The following is a 16,876-nucleotide window of genomic DNA, read 5'->3' as shown; positions in this document are numbered from 1 at the left end:
TACTCGATTGAGCCGGCGTCGGGGCCCCAGTTTGCATCGTCGATGTAGAGCTTGCCACGGCGACTCTTGGTCATCCGGCCCACAGCGTATCCCTTGAGCCCTTCGAAGCTGTCCTTCAAGAACTCAAATCCATCGTGCGCTGGCCCCACGGTGGGCGCCAACTGCCGTGGAATTGTCACGGCAGATGCCCACGTGCAAGGACTTAGTCGTGGAGCCCTCGCAGCTAGGAAGCTTAAAGGGGTTAAGTGGGACAAGGAACATGAGGATTATACTGGTTCGGCCCCTTACGGTGAAGGTAAAAGCCTACGTCCAGTTGGGGTGGTATTACTTAGGGTTTCGATGACCAGGGAGCTTAATTGCTATGCCTGGTGTAACACCTCGCATGTAACTTTCCATATTTGTAACTCCAACTCTTGCCATTTTCGGCTATGTGCTATGATATTCTCCTCGTGGTCGGGTTTTGTCTTTCGTTTTGCATTTTGTTCATGTCATGCATTTCATATCATGTCATCATGTGCATTGCATTTGCATACGTGTTCGTCTCATGCATCCGAGCATTTTCCCCGTTGTCCGTTTTGCAATCCGGCGCACCCCTCTTGTTTTCTTTCGTGAGCGGGTGTCAAACATTCTCGGAATGGACCGAGGCTTGTCAAGTGGCCTTAGTATACCACCGGTAGGCCACCGGTCAAGTTTCGTTCCATTTGGAGGTCGTTTCGTACTCCAACGGTTAACCGGGCATCCGCAATGTCCATTTGTGTGTTGCAGAAAAAACCCCCTCAAAACCAGCCCAAAACCCACCAAACTCTCTTCCATGCTGTAGGTCGTTCGATCACGATTGTGTGGGCAAAAACCGCACCTCATTTGGAGCCTCCTAGCTCCCTCTACCTATTTATATGTGAGCCCTCCCGAAAAACGTTCGCAGGCAAACCCTAACCCACTTCCCTCCGCGCCGCCGGACGCGTCCGTACCCCGCCGGACATATCGCCGCCGCCGCCCGCAGCCTATCAGCGCGTGCCACGTGGCACGCCACCGCGCCCCGCGCCGCCGCGGCCCGCCGGGCCCGAGGCCGGCCCGCCCGCGCGCGACCTGGCCCCGAGCCGCCGCCCGGCCTCCGCCGTGCCCCGCCGCCACCGGCGCTGCCATCCCCGCCGCCTCGCCCGTCGCCAGCGTGCCCGCGCGAGCCCGCCTCCGCCGCCCCGCGCCTCCCGAGGACCGTCGCCGCCGCGCGCCCGCGCCTCGTCGCCGGCGAGCGCCGTCGCCCCCTCCGGCCGCCGTCCTCCCCCGACGTCTCCTCCTCCTCTCCCGTCGCCAGCAACAACCCCGGCCTCGATCTGGATCGGGTCAACTGCGTGCGTTGACTCTCTCCTCGACCCCCGATTTTTCTCCAAGTCTTCATCATCTTACAGCATGTGCCCCTAATCAACATTGCATAACTCTCTGCATATAGCTCCATTTCGCGCGTGTAATATGTCAAATTGTTCGCCTCGTGATGCTCTACATTTTGTTCAATTGCACCATGTTTATTAGAGGCCATCTTGATGCCCAAATCTCTGTTGCAAGAGTGCTAGTTGCTGTTATCTGCTGGTTCCTAGCAGAACTTGGAGAATTGTTATTTTTGTATCATTTAATCTGTGCATCTTATGGGCATGAACTCTACATGTGTTTTGCTGTATGCCATGCCATCTTTCCAAGGGTGTATGCTATGTATTTTTGTGATCTCTGTGGTGACTAGCACAAGCATGCAAACTAGGCCCCGTAATGTTGCACGATTGAGTCTGTCTGCTGTTATTTTGTTGCCATGTAAACTTGATGCTACACAGAGATCCATGCATATTTTGGAGATGTTCAGTAAGGATGATTTGTAGATATAGTTTTAATTGATCCATTCCTGCCCTTGTTTGCAATTATGGAGTGCCATAGAATGACTCAATCGTGCTCTACTTTTGCTATAAAATATTTTTGGCAGATTCTTAACATGATATTCATTTTTGCCAAGCTTGTTGTAGTTGTTCCATACATGCTATGCTTTTGTTCTTGCCATTGATAGCTTCATAAACTTGCCATCTTGCTGTAGGTATGATTGTTTTGTCATGCATTTATTTGTGGTGAGTGCATCAAGCTCACCAAGATGCCCTCATATTATTATTTCTGCCATGATCTGTTTTCTGCTAAGTCTGAAACCTGATAACGAAACTTGCTATGTTTACAAGGTTGCCATCATATCTTCTGGTCCTTTTTGGATTATGGTCAGTAAGGGACTTTTGTCATATGAATTTAGTAGAATACTGCCATGCCTTGTTTTACCATGTTAAGTTCCTGTAGCATGTTGATTTCGTGCTCTGAACATTGCTACCTGATGCTGTTTTCTGCCATGTCCAGTAATTTCACCAAGTCTGTGAACCTGTTATCTTTTGCACTCTTGCCATGCTTGTTTGAGCTTGTTATGTTGTGATCTAGCCGTAGCTCAGTGTTCATATTTTGTCAAGCATCTCCTGTAGATTACTGCCATATGCTTTGTTGCTATGTTGGAGTGCTGTAGCATAGTTTCTTGTTGCATTCTAAGTGCTATCATGCTGTTAATCGCAGATTCGTGTCATTCTTGTTTTGCTTGCCATTTGCAAACCGTGCATCCGTTTCCGGTGATCTTTATATCGATTTCGACCGAAATCATCTCATCTTTCCAGTGGCATGCTTGGTTTGCCAAGTTGCTGCGTTGTTCATCTTTTTCCTTCCGGAGCACGCATATGCATCGCATATCATATCTCGCATATCATACATGTTTTGCATCATGTTGCTTGTGCATTTCTCGTGATTGATTGTGGCTCCGTTGCTTGTGTTCTTGTCTTGGGTAGAGCCGGGAGACGAGTTCGTGAACGAGGAACCTGTTGAGTACGCTTACGAGGATCAAGCTTTCGACAACTCTGAGAACCTTGCAGGCAAGATGACCACCCCTCGAAATCACTTCTATCTTTGCTTTGCTAGTTGTTCGCTCTATTGCCATGCTGCGCTACCTATCACTTGCTATATCATGCCTCCCATATTGCCATGTCAGCCTCTAACCATCCTTTCCTAGCAAACCGTTGTTTGGCTAAGTTACCGCTTTTGCTCAGCCCTTCTTATAGCGTTGCTAGTTGCAGGTGAAGTTGAAGTTTGTTCCATGTCGGAACATGGATATGTTGGGATATCACAATATCTATTATTTAATTAATGCATCTATATATATTTGGTAAAGGGTGGAAGGCTCGGCCTTATGCCTGGTGTTTTGTTCCACTCTTGCCGCCCCTAGTTTCTGTCTTACCGGTATTATGTTCCTTGAGTTTGCGTTCCTTACGCGGTTGGGTGATTTATGGGACCCCCTTGACAGTTCGCCTTGAATAAAACTCCTCCAGCAAGGCCCAACCTTGGTTTTACCATTTGCCACCTAAGCCTTTTTCCCCCGGGTTTTCGCGAGCCCGAGGTCATCTTTATTTTAAACCCCCGGACCAGTGCTCCTTCGAGTGCTGGCCCAAACTGAGCGATATCCGGCGCCCCTGGGACAACCAGGGTCTATGCCAACCTGACGTCTGGCTCATCCGGTGTGCCCTGAGAACGAGATATGTGCAGCTCCTATCGGGATTTGTCGGCACATTCGGGGGCTTTGCTGGTCTTGTTTTACCATTGTCGAAATGTCTTGTAAACCGGGATTCCGAGACTGATCGGGTCTTTCCGGGAGAAGGTTTATCCTTCGTTGACCGTGAGAGCTTATGATGGGCTAAGTTGGGACACCCCTGCAGGGTATTATCTTTCGAAAGCCGTGCCCGCGGTTATGAGGCAGATGGGAATTTGTTAATGTCCGGTTGTAGAGAACTTGTCACTTGACCCAATTAAAATACATCAACCGTGTGTGTAGCCGTGATGGTCTCTTCTCGGCGGAGTCCGGGAAGTGAACACGGTTTGAGTTATGAATGACGTAAGTAGGAGTTCAGGATCACTTCTTGGTCATTACTAGATGACGACCGTTCCGTTGCTTCTCTTCTCGCTCTCTTTTGCGTATGTTAGCCACCATATATGCTTATTGCCTGCTGCAGCTCCACCTCATTACACCATCCTTTCCTATAAGCTTAAATAGTCTTGATCTCGCGGGTGTGAGATTGCTGAGTCCTCGTGACTCACAGATTCTACCAAAACAGTTGCAGGTGCCGACGATGCCAGTGCAGATGATGGGATCGATCTCAAGTGGGAGTTCGATGAGGAACGTGGTCGTTACTATGTGTCTTTTCCTGATGATCAGTAGTGGAGCCCAGTTGGGACGATCGGGGATCTAGCATTTGGGGTTATCTTATTTTCATTTGGATCTTGACCGTAGTCGGTCTATGTGTGTATTTTGGATGATGTATGAATTATATTTATGTATTGTGTGAAGTGGCGATTGTAAGCCAACTCTTTATCCCATTCTTGTTCATTACATGGGATTGTGTGAAGATGACCCTTCTTGCGACAAAACCACTATGCGGTTATGCCTCTAAGTCGTGCCTCGACACGTGGGAGATATAGCCGCATCGTGGGCGTTACAAGTTGGTAATCAGAGCCATCCCCGACTTAGGAGCCCCCTGCTTGATCGAATCGCTGGCGTTGTTGAGTCTAGAACAAAAATGTTTTGAGTCTTAGGATTATATATATCGGAGAGTAGGATTCTTTTTACTCCTCAGTCCCTTCGTCGCTCTGGTGAGGTCTCCTGACGTAGAAGTTTTGACTCTTCTCTCCTCAAATTTCACTAAAAAAATTTTAGGATCACGCGGGTATCTTGGAATCGTTCCGATGGTTTTGTGACGAGAACATTGTTCTTGGTGCCTCCTGACATTTAGGGGTTGTGGCAGTGTCCCGGGGAGTTGAGCTCCGAGGTGTTGTCGTCACAATTTTATCGTTGCAGTTCTGGAATACCTGAGTTTCGCCGACATCGAAATCTCTTTTATGCAGTTGTTGGTGAGATCACCTCGACGCCACCCAGTACTGGGGCGGGAGTTCGGGAGTATTGCCATAACTAGTATAACGGATGCTTTTCGAAGGTTGAGGTACACGATTTCCGAAGGTTTCTTGGTTATGTGTTGACGGATGGATACAGCTGGATCTAGGGATTGTTAGTTTGGGTGATATATTTTGTGTCCCCTGTATCCCCAACACCAGATTGCATAACCAGAAAGTTTCGGGAGTTTATAAGTGGGAATTCAAGTAGCCTTAGGATATCTTTCCGACAGACGCATGATATGAGATTGGGGTTCGACGTCTAGTGGTCCGCCTGTACACGGTTGGTTTTACAGTGGTCTCGTAGTGTCTTAAAGAGTCCTTGGCTATGCCGACTCGGGGACGCTTCGTATGTCATGTGCACAGCCTTGTACATGATGGTGCTGTACGATTGAGCCCGTGTGGGCCCCACCACGAAAACTTCGGACGAAATATCTATCATATGTTTGTTCCGGCTTATTCTGCAAGCCAATACTTTGTTTTGTTTTGTATTGTGGTATTCGAGTTGCTTCGAAATCAAATGTTGATTCCATATCTTTTTCAAGTGGCTTCTCAACTTATGGAAGTGTGATGATTTACTACGGAATTCATTCGTTCATCCTCGTTCGAATGTTTATTGTGAAGACTATATGTTGCAATTTCTATCCGTTGATTCTACTTGTCTATTTGTCTATCAAGATGCTAACGGATGTCACCCTCTTCAGGATGGCTCCGCCAACGCGTCAGAATCCGGATCGCAATGAAGGGAGTCAAGCGAACCCTCCGCCACCACCTCCGCCTCCGGAGGCATGGCAAGCTATCATAGCAGCCACCAACGCCAATGCTCAGATGATTCTGCAACTCTTGCAAGAACGCACCCAAGGGCAAGGCAATCAAGGCAATCAAGGTCAAGGCAACAAACAGCCTCACTTCGCTACCCTCAACCAGTTTCTCGCAAATCAGCCCAAGTCTTTCAGCTACTGTGCCGAGGCCACGGATGCCGATGATTGGCTCGTGGACATCAACAAGCATTTTGAATGTAGCAATGTCAGGCCTGAGGACTATGTCAAGTTCGCTTCTTTCCAGCTCAAGGACCAAGCTGCTGATTGGTTTCAACAATACAAAGATTCCAGAGGAGGTCGTGTGATCACTTGGACTGACTTCTGTCGGGATTTCAAAGCGCACCACATTCCACAAAGTGTTGTTGAGAGCAAGCGTGAGGAGTTCCGCAATCTCAAGCAAGGCAACATGTCTGTGTATCAATACAACATCCAGTTTCAGAAACTTGCTCGCTTCGCTAAACAAGACGTTCCTGATGAAAAGAGCATGATCTATCACTTCAGAGGTGGCCTTAGAGAGGATCTGCAGTTAGCTCTCGTTCTTGTTGAGCCTACTCAGTTTGATCAATTCTATAATATGGCACTGAAGCAAGAGGCTGCTCAGCTCAAGTGTGAGGCTAAGAGAGTCAGGGACGCAGTTCAGTCTTCTTCTTCCTCACTTGTGGCAGCTAAGCAACAGAAGTTCTGGTTGCCTCCTCCTCCTCCGTTTCGTCAGCCTTACCAGCAGAAGAACAAAGGTGGCCATGGTCTTCCACTCTCCAACTCTGGCTATCAGAACAAGTCTCAGAATCAAGCTCCAAAGTCCAATGCTCCTTATCACCGTCCACTCTCAGAGGTGACTTGCAACAAGTGTCAGCAGAAAGGTCACTATGCTAACAAGTGCTTCAACCAAAGGCGCCTTCCGCCTCCTCCTCCTGTCAGATCTTCCAGCAATGCAGTGGTCAAGCATAATCCAAAGTCTGCAAAGGTGAACATGATGAATGTAGCTCAAGCGGAGGAATCTACTGATGTGATAATGGGTAATCTTCCTGTTAATGATATTCCTGCAAAAGTTCTTTTTGATACTGGTGCATCGCTTTCTTTCATATCAAGACCATTTGCATTTAAGCATGAGTTGGTTTATCAAGATTTGCCTAGACCGTTATCAGTTGTCTCTCCGGGTAAATTCATGAATGCAAGCTCCATGGTTCCGGATGTTTCCATCAAGATGGGCAACTATAAATTTCTGTCTTCTCCAGTTGTTCTTGGTGACTCGAATATTGATCTTATTCTCGGGATGGACTGGCTTTCTAAGCACAAGGCTCAACTTGATTGTGCTGCCAGGGAAATTTAATTGACACACTCTTCTGAGGATGTGATTATTTATGCCGCTCGTGATGAAACCATTCGGTTTTTTCTCTCAATGAGAAGGGCGAATTGAATGCCATCTCTCAAATTCCAGTCGTTTGTGAGTACCAAGATGTCTTTCCAGAAGAGCTTCCGGGTATGCCTCCTCACCGGCCAGTTGAGTTCGTTATCGAACTAGAGCCTGGCACTGAACCCGTTTGCAAGCGTCCATACAAGCTTGGACCCAACGAGCTGAAGGAATTGAAGAAACAGCTCGATGAACAAGAGCGTCTGGGTTTGATCAGACCGAGTTCATCTCCATGGGGTTGTGGTGTTCTTTTTGTCAAGAAGAAGGATGGCACGGACCGACTTTGTGTCGACTACCGTCCATTGAACAAGAAGACAATCAAGAACAAGTATCCACTTCCCAACATCAATGAGCTATTCGAGCAACTCAAAGGTGCTAAAGTTTTCTCCAAGCTTGACCTTCGTATGGGTTATCATCAGATTCGCATTCGTGAAGAAGATATTCCCAAGACAGCATTCAGAACAAGCTTTGGTTCTTATGAATATACTGTCGTGTCTTTCGGCCTTGTCAATGCTCCTCCAGTATTCTCTCGGATGATGAATTTCATCTTCAACCCCTATACCAATGAATTCGTCCTGGTGTATCTCGATGATATATTGGTCTTCTCCAAGAATAAGAAGGATCATGCCAAACATTTGCGATTGGTGCTCGACAAGCTCAGAGAGTATCAATTCTATGCGAAGTTCTCAAAATGTGAGTTTTGGCTTGATGAAGTTCTTTTCCTTGGTCACATCATCTCTGCCAAGGGCATCGCTGTTAACCCCGAGAAGGTGTCTGCAATTTTGAATTGGGAACCTCCTCAGAATGTCAAGCAGCTCCGCAGTTTTCTTGGTCTTGCAAGCTATTGCCGAAGATTCGTTGAGAATTTCTCTAAGATTGCAAAGCCTCTTTCCAACCTCCTCCAGAAGCATGTGAAGTATGTCTGGTCTCCTGAGTGTGACGTTGCTTTCAACACTCTCAAAGAGAAACTAGTCACAGCTCCTGTCTTAACTCCTCCTGATGAATCCAAGCCATTTGAAGTTTTCTGTGATGCTTCTCTTCAAGGTCTCGGTGCTGTGTTAATGCAAGAGAAGAAAGTTGTGGCCTATACCTCTCGTCAGTTGAAGCCCAATGAGAAGAACTACCCCACTCACGATCTTGAGTTGGCGGCAGTTGTCCATGCATTAATAACGTGGAGACATCTCTTGTTGGGAAGACAAGTGGACATATTCACCGATCACAAGAGTCTCAAGTACATCTTCACTCAGCCCAACCTCAACCTCAGGCAGACTCGATGGGTCGAAATGATTCAAGAGTACAATCCGAGTATTGAATATACTCCAGGCAAGGCCAATGTCATTGCAGATGCTTTAAGCAGGAAGGCTTATTGCAACAGCCTAATTCTCAAGCCATCCCAACCGGATCTTTGTGAAGCTTTCCGCAAGCTGAATCTCCAAGTTGTTCCTCAAGGCTTTCTTGCCAACCTCATAGTCTCTCCTACTTTGGAAGATCAAATTCGTGAGGCACAACTTCTTGATGCCATGGTGAAGAAGGTGAAACGTGGTATCGACAAGGGTCTTTCCAAATACAAGTGCTATCGCATTGATGACAGAGACACTTTATTCTTCGAGGACCGGATTGTGGTTCCTAAAGGTGATCTAAGGAAAGTCATTATGAACGAGGCACACAATTCTCTCCTGTCCATTCATCCTGGAAGTACGAAGATGTACCATGACCTCAAGCAGTCGTATTGGTGGACTCGAATGAAGCGGGAAATTGCTCAATTCGTGAATGAATGTGATGTCTGTAGAAGAGTGAAAGCAGAACACCAACGACCAGCTGGTCTCCTTCAACCTCTTGCTATCCCAGAATGGAAGTTTGATCATATCGAAATGGACTTCGTGACTGGTTTTCCAAAGTCCAAGCGCGGAAATGATGCTATCTTCGTTGTCATCGACAAGCTTTCTAAAGTGGCTCATTTCCTTCCTATCAAAGAATCCATCACAACAGCTCAGTTGGCAGAGCTATACACCTCCAGGATTGTCTTCTTGCACGGCATTCCACAATTGATTTCTTCTGATCGTGGAAGCATCTTCACCTCTAAGTTCTGGGACTCCTTCCAGAAGGCCATGGGCACAAACATTCGCTTCAGCACAGCTTTCCATCCTCAAACTAGTGGCCAAGTCGAGCGAGTCAATCAAATTCTTGAAGATATGCTCAGGGCTTGTGTCATTTCCTTTGGCATGAAATGGGAAGATTGTCTTCCATATGCCGAATTCTCCTACAACAACAGCTTCCAAGCAAGTTTGGGCAAGGCCCCATTCGAGATTCTCTATGGCAGAAAGTGTCGTACTCCTCTCAATTGGTTAGAGACTGGTGAACGCCAACTTCTTGGCAATGACTTAATCACTGAAGCTGAAGAAATGTGTAAAGTCATCCGTGATAATCTCAAAGCCGCACAATCGCGCCAAAAGAGTTACTATGATAGTAAGCACCGTGATGTGGCTTTCGAGATCGGAGACCATGTCTACCTCCGCGTCTCTCCAATGAAAGGCACTCGTCGCTTCGGTATCAAAGGGAAGCTTGCCCCTAGATACGTGGGTCCTTTCAAGATCATTGGCAAAAGAGGCGACCTCGCCTATCAACTTGAGCTTCCTTCCAACTTCGCGAACGTGCACGATGTGTTCCACGTGTCACAGCTCCGCAAGTGCTTCAAGACGCCTGAGCGCACCATCAACTTCGAAGAGATTGACCTCCAAGAAGATATGTCTTATCATGAGCACCCCGTTGCTATTCTTGAAGAAACTGAGCGCAAGACTCGCAACAAGTCAATCAAATTCCTGAAAGTGAAGTGGTCGTGCCATTCCGACCCGGAAGCCACCTGGGAACGCGAGGATCATCTCCGTTCCGAATATCCGGAGTTCTTTCAGTCCTAGATCTCGGGACGAGATCCTCTCGTAGTGGAGTGTTGTAACACCCCGCATGTAACTTTCCATATTTGTAACTCCATCTCTTGCCATTTTCGGCTATGTGCTATGATATTCTCCTCGTGGTCGGGTTTTATCTTTTGTTTTGCATTTTGTTCATGTCATGCATTTCATATCATGTCATCACGTGCATTGCATTTGCATACGTGTTCGTCTCATGCATCCGAGCATTTTCCCCGTTGTCCGTTTTGCAATCCGGCGCACCCCTCTTGTTTTCTTTCATGAGCGGGTGTCAAACATTCTCGGAATGGACCGAGGCTTGTCAAGTGGCCTTAGTATACCACCGGTAGGCCACCGGTCAAGTTTCGTTCCATTTGGAGGTCGTTTGGTACTCCAACGGTTAACCGGGCATCCGTAATGTCCATTTGTGTGTTGCAGCAAAACCCCCCTCAAAACCAGCCCAAAACCCACCAAACTCTTTTTCATGCTGTAGGTCGTTCGATCACGATCGTGTGGGCGAAAACCGCACCTCATTTGGAGCCTCCTAGCTCCCTCTACCTATTTATATGTGAGCCCTCCCAAAAACGTTCGCAGGCAAACCCTAACCCACTTCCCTCCACGCCGCCGGACGCGTCCGTACCCCGCCAGACATATCGCCGCCCGCGCCCGCAGCCTATCGGCGCGCGCCACATGGCACCCACCGCGCCCCGCCGGGCCGAGGCCGGCCCGCGCGCGCGACCGGGCCCCGAGCCGCCGCCCGGCCTCCGCCGTGCCCGCCGCCGCCGGCGCTGCCGTCCCCGCACCTCGCCGCTCGCCGCCGTGCCCGCCGCTCGCCCGTCGCCGGGTGCCCGCGCGAGCCCGCCTCCGCGCCGCGCGCCTCCCGAGGACGCCGCCGCCGCACGCCGCGCCTCGTCGCCGGCGAGCGCCGTCGCCCCTCGGCCGCCGTCATCCCCCCGTCTCTCTCCTCTCCCGTCGCCGGCAACGACCCCGGCCTCGATCTGGATCGGGTCAACTGCGTGCGTTGACTTTCTCCCCGACCCCCCTTTTTCTCCCGTCTCTCATCATCTCAGCATGTGCCCCTGATCAACATTGCATACTCTCTGCATATAGCTCCATTTCGCGCGTGTAATATGTCAAATTGTTCGTCTCGTGATGCTCTACATTTTGTTCAATTGCACCATGTTCATTAGAGGCCATCTTGATGCCCAAATCTCTGTTGCAAGAGTGCTAGTTGCTGTTATCTGCTGGTTCCTAGCAGAACTTGGAGATTTGTTATTTTTGTATCATTTAATCTGTACATCTTATGGGCATGAGCTCTACATGTGTTTTGTTGTATGCCATGCCATCTTTTCAAGGGTGTATGCCATGTATTTTTGTGATCTCTGTGGTGACTAGCACAAGCATGCAAACTAGGCCCCGTAATGTTTCTGATTTCACAGAGTAATTTCTCGTCTTTGTCTGCTGTTATTTTGTTGCCATGTAAACATGATGCTACAGAGAGATCCATGCATATTTTGGAGATATTCAGTAAGGATGATTTGTAGATATAGTTTTAATTGATCCATTCCTGCCCTTTTTTGCAATTATGGAGTGCCATAGATGACTCAATCTTGCTCTACTTTTGCTATAAACTATTTCTGGCAGATTCTTAACATGATATTCATTTTTGCCAAGCTTGTTGTAGTTGTTCCATACATGCTATGCTTTTGTTCTTGCCATTGATAGCTTCATAAACTTGCCATCTTGCTGTAGGTATGATTTTTTTGTCATGAATTTCTTTGTGGTGAGTGCATCAAGCTCACCAAGATGCCCTCATATTATTGTTTCTGCCATTATCTATTTTCTGCTAAGTCTGAAACCTGATAACGAAACTTGCTATGTTTACAAGGTTGCCATCATATCTTCTGGTCCTTTTTGGATTATGGTCGGTAAGGGACTTTTGTCATATGCATTTAGTAGAATACTGCCATGCCTTGTTTTACCATGTTAAGTTCCTATAGCATGTTGATTTCGTGCTCTGAACATTGCTACCTGATGCCGTTTTCTGCCATGTCCAGTAATTTCACCAAGTCTGTGAACCTGTTATCTTTTGCACTCTTGCCATGCTTGTTTGAGCTTGTTATGTTGTGATCTAGCCGTAGCTCAGTGTTCATCTTTTGTCAAGCATCTCCTGTAGATTACTGCCATATGCTTTGTTGCTATGTTGGAGTGCTGTAGCATAGTTTCTTGTTGCATTCTAAGTGCTGTCATGCTGTTAATCGCAGATTCGTGTCATTCTTGTTTTGCTTGCCATTTGCAAACCGTGCATCCGTTTCCGGTGATCTTTATATCGATTTCGACCGAAATCATCTCATCTTTCCAGTGGCATGCTTGGTTTGCCAAGTTACTGACTTGTTCATCTTTTTCCTTCCGGAGCACGCATATGCATCGCATATCATATCTCGCATATCATACATGTTTTGCATCATGTTGCTTGTGCATTTCTCGTGATTGATTGTGGTTCCGTTGCTTGTGTTCTTGTCTTGGGTAGAGCCGGGAGACGAGTTCGTGAACAAGGAACCTGTTGAGTACGCTTACGAGGATCATGCTTTCGACAACTCTGAGAACCTTGCAGGCAAGATGACCACCCCTCGAAATCACTTCTATCTTTGCTTTGCTAGCTGTTCGCTCTATTGCCATGCTGCGCTACCTATCACTTGCTATATCATGCCTCCCATATTGCCATGTCAGCCTCTAACCGTTGTTTGGCTAAGTTACCGCTTTTGCTCAGCCCTTCTTATAGCGTTGCTAGTTGCAGGTGAAGTTGAAGTTTGTTCCATATCGGAACATGGATATGTTGGGATATCACAATATCTCTTATTTAATTAATGCATCTATATATTTGGTAAAGGGTGGAAGGCTCGGCCTTATGCCTGGTGTTTTGTTCCACTCTTGCCGCCCTAGTTTCTGTCATACCGGTATTATGTTCCTTGAGTTTGCGTTCCTTCCGTGGTTGGGTGATTTATGGGACCGCCTTGACAGTTCGCCTTGAATAAAACTCCTCCAACAAGGCCCAACCTTGGTTTTCCCATTTGCCACCTAAGCCTTTTTCCCCCGGGTTTTCGCGAGCCCGAGGGTCATCTTTATTTTAAACCCCCGGACCAGTGCTCCTTCGAGTGCTGGCCCAAACCGAGCGATGTCCGACGCCCCCTGGGCAACCAGGGTCTATGCCAACCCGACGTCTGGCTCATCTGTTGTGCCTTGAGAACGAGATATGTGCAGCTCCTATCGGGATTTGTCGGCACATTCGGGGGCTTTGCTGGTCTTGTTTTACCATTGTCGAAATGTCTTGTAAACCGGGATTCCGAGACTGATCGGGTCTTTCCGGGAGAAGGTTTATCCTTCGTTGACCATGAGAGCTTATGATGGGCTAAGTTGGGACACCCCTGCAGGGTTTTATCTTTCGAAAGCCGTGCCCGCGGTTATGAGGCAGATGGAAATTTTTAATGTCCGGTTGTAGAGAACTTGTCACTTGACCCAATTAAAATACATCAACCCTGTGTGTAGCCGTGATGGTCTCTTCTCGGCGGAGTCCGGGAAGTGAACACGCTTTGAGTTATGAATAACGTAAGTAGGAGTTCAGGATCACTTCTTGGTCATTGCTAGATGACGACCGTTCCGTTGCTTCTCTTCTCGCTCTCTTTTGCGTATGTTAGCCACCATATATGCTTATTGCCTGCTGCAGCTCCACCTCATTACACCATCCTTACCTATAAGCTTAAATAGTCTTGATCTCGCGGGTGTGAGATTGCTGAGTCCTCGTGACTCACAGATTCTAACAAAACAGTTGCAGGTGCCGACGATGCGAGTGCAGATGATAGGATCGATCTCAAGTGGGAGTTCGATGAGGAATGTGGTCGTTACTATGTGTCTTTTCCTGATGATCAGTAGTGGAGCCCAGTTGGGACGATCGGGGATCTAGCATTTGGGGTTATCTTATTTTCATTTGGATCTTGACCGTAGTCGGTCTATGTGTGTATTTTGGATTATGTATGAATTACATTTATGTATTGTGTGAAGTGGCGATTGTAAGCCAACTCTTTATCCCATTCTTGTTCATTACATGGGATTGTGTGAAGATGACCCTTCTTGCGACAAAACCACTATGCGGTTATGCCTCTAATTCGTGCCTCGACACGTGGGAGATATAGCCGCATCGTGGGCGTTACACCTGGCTATCGATCTGTTCTCCCTCTTCCTGAACCGCCACCGGGTCATCCCTTTATATAGAGAGGTTGACGCCCAGCGGCTCTTAGAGTCCCGGCCGGCTTATAACAGTATCCGGCTCGGACTCTTAACTACTCTTGCCTTACATTACAAGTCTTGCCATAACGGCGGTTTATCACTACGGGCCTTAAGCCGCCTCTGGGTCTTAAGCCCATTATTGATCCTCCATCCTCAAGCTTGGTACTGGGCTTCACGTGATGATCATTATGACTTTACCCGGCCCCTCCTGGGAGGGTGACTCTAATGGTTATATCCTCAACAATGTGTATTCCTAGTTTTTCAAATACACCGCAGAACACATGCATAGATGGAGTTGAGCACTACATTTTTTTATTCGCAGACCCAAATGTGGCAATAAAAAAGTAATTAGCACTCACATTAATTTTGAGAACACCAGAGAGATGCTTCCAAATTTCTTTACAAACCACACAATCAAAGAAAAGATGTGGGATGGCTTCATGCTCTAAACTGAAAACACAGTCTAGTCGTTTGTTGATATTCCTTTTCTACAGGTTATCTCTAGTCATAGCTTGTTCCGGCATAACAGCCAGGGAGAAACCTAAACTTTTGGGGGAACAAAAATAAACCAGGCGGACAGTATGCATATGGGTTGAACACCCCTAAAGTTGATAATACTATACAAAGAACTAGTTGAATATTCACCTTTAGATTCGTTTTGTCAAAGGAGAGTCACAATCATCAGAGAGGCAAATGCTTTCAACAATTTGTTCAATGATATATCAGGATTCCATCATAGCACGTTGATGACCCACAAGTATAGGGGATCAATATTAGTCCGTTCGATAAGTAAGAGTGTCAAACCCAACGAGGAGCAGAAGGAAATGACAAGCGGTTTTCAGCAAGGTATTTTCTGCAAGCACTGAAATTGTCGGTAACAGATAGTTTGATAGCAAGGAAATTTATAACGAGTAATAAGTAGTAACGGTAACAAAGGTGCAGCAAGGTAGCCCAATCCTTTTTGTAGCAAAGGACAGTCCGGAATGGTCTCTTATAGTAAGCAAAGTGTTCTTGAGGACACACGGGAATTTCATCTAGTCACTTTCATCATGTTTGTTTGATTCGCGTTCGTTACTTTGATAATTTGATATGTGGGTCGACCGGTGCTTGGGTGTTGTTCTTACTTGAACAAGCCTCCCACTTATGATTACCCCTTCTTGCAAGCATCCCAACTACGAAAGAAGAATTAAGATAAATCTAACCATAGCATGAAACATATGGATCCAAATCAGCACTTACGAAATAGCGCATAAACTAGGGTTTAAGCTTTTGTCACTCTAGCAACCCATCATCTAATAATTATTCCACAATGCCTTCTCTTAGGCCCAAAGATGGTGAAGTGTCATGTAGTCGACGTTCACATAACACCACTAAGGGGAACAACAACATACATATCATCAAAATACCGAAAGAATACCAAATTCACATGATTACTTATGACAAGACTTCTCCCATGTCCTCAAGAACAAAAGTAACTACTCACAAATCATATTCATGCTCAAGATTAGAGGGGTATCTAATAGCATCAAGGATCTAAATATATAATCTTCCACCAAATAAACCAACTAGCATCAACTACAAGATCTAATCAACACTACTAGCAACCCACAGGTACCAATATGAGGTTTTGAGACAAAGATTGAATACAAGAGATGAACTAGGGTTTGAGATGAGATGGTGCTGGTGAACATGTTGATGAAGATTGGTCCTCCCATGATGAGAGGATCATTGGTGATGACGATGGTTCGATTTTCCCCTCCAGGAGGGAAGTTTCCTTGGCGGAATCTCTCCGTCGGAGAGCAAAAGTGCTCCTGCCCAGGTTCCGCCTCGAGACGGCGGCGCTTTGTGATAACCCACAAGTATAGGGGATCAATTGTAGCCTCTTTCGATAAGTAAGAGTGTTGAACCCAACGAGGAGCTAAAGGTAGAACAAATATTCCCTCAAGTTCTATCGACCACCGATACAACTCTACGTATGCTTAACGTTCGCTTTACCTAGAACAAGTATGAAACTAGAAGTACTTTGTAGGTGTTGTTGGATAGGTTTGCAAGATAATAAAGAGCATGTAAATAAATTCTAGGGGTTGTTTAGATAAAGAAACAACTAAGTTAGTTTCAGTAGAGAGCTTTTTGTCACGAGAAAGTTATTTGTCCCTAGACAATCGATAACTAGACCGGTAATCATTATTGCAATTTTATTTGAGGGAGAGGCATAAGCTAACATACTTTCTCTTCTTGGATCATATGCACTTATGATTGGAACTCTAGCAAGCATCCGCAACTACTAAAGATCATTAAGGTAAAACCCAACCATAGCATTATAAGGCATCAAGTCCTCTTTACTCCCATACGCAAACAACCTACTTACTCGGGTCTGTGCTTCTGTCACTCACGCCACCCACCATAAGCAAATCATGAACATATTGCAAACCCTACAGCGGGGATCCCTCAAG

Source organism: Triticum aestivum, chromosome 4D, assembly GCF_018294505.1.
Source record: "Triticum aestivum cultivar Chinese Spring chromosome 4D, IWGSC CS RefSeq v2.1, whole genome shotgun sequence".
Classification (NCBI taxonomy): Eukaryota; Viridiplantae; Streptophyta; class Magnoliopsida; order Poales; family Poaceae; genus Triticum; species Triticum aestivum.
This window is presented reverse-complemented; position numbering follows the sequence as displayed.